Source organism: Hippoglossus stenolepis, chromosome 4 (genome assembly GCF_022539355.2).
Source record: "Hippoglossus stenolepis isolate QCI-W04-F060 chromosome 4, HSTE1.2, whole genome shotgun sequence".
Taxonomy (NCBI): Eukaryota; Metazoa; Chordata; class Actinopteri; order Pleuronectiformes; family Pleuronectidae; genus Hippoglossus; species Hippoglossus stenolepis.
Genome location: NC_061486.1, coordinates 28,897,296 through 28,897,756, shown reverse-complemented (window position 1 = coordinate 28,897,756; position 461 = coordinate 28,897,296). Strand labels below are relative to the sequence as shown.

General features: G+C 48.8%; 1 non-coding gene across 1 annotated transcript; it reads right to left on the bottom strand.

The window, feature by feature from the left end:
• Window positions 1–47: 47 nt before the first annotated feature.
• Window positions 48–166, bottom strand: LOC118107554. The gene has a single exon (XR_004695961.1). It is a non-coding gene; the product is annotated as a 5S ribosomal RNA (ribosomal RNA).
• Window positions 167–461: the final 295 nt, after the last annotated feature.

The window sequence follows — 461 nt, the reverse complement described above, 5'->3', positions numbered from 1 at the left end:
CTCAAATAGCAGAACTACCCTCTGCTGTTTGCAAAGAGAAGTGAAAAGGCTTACAGCACCTGGTATTCCCAGGCAGTCTCCCATCCAAGTACTAACCAGGTCCGACCCTGCTTAGCATCCGAGATCAGACGAGATCGGGCGTGTTCAGGTTGGTATGGCCGTAAGCGAAAGTTTCCACCCACAATACCGTATTTATACATGTGAATAAATCAGGGGAAATGTTCACGAAAACAAAATGAAGGTGCAATTTTGTCATAATATTGTGTGACAACCATGGAGTTGTCCTGCTGTGGTGTTGTGCTGGTGTGTGTTTCAGGTTCCTGTAGGCGGAGTCAGACCTTAGTAATCAGCAGTGATATGGCACACCTGTGCTGACCAGTATTTAAGAGGGCTGCAGACTGGGCTCTCCCCTCTGTCTGCTCTCTCCTTCACCAGGTCTGCCACCACATGGACATGGCAGC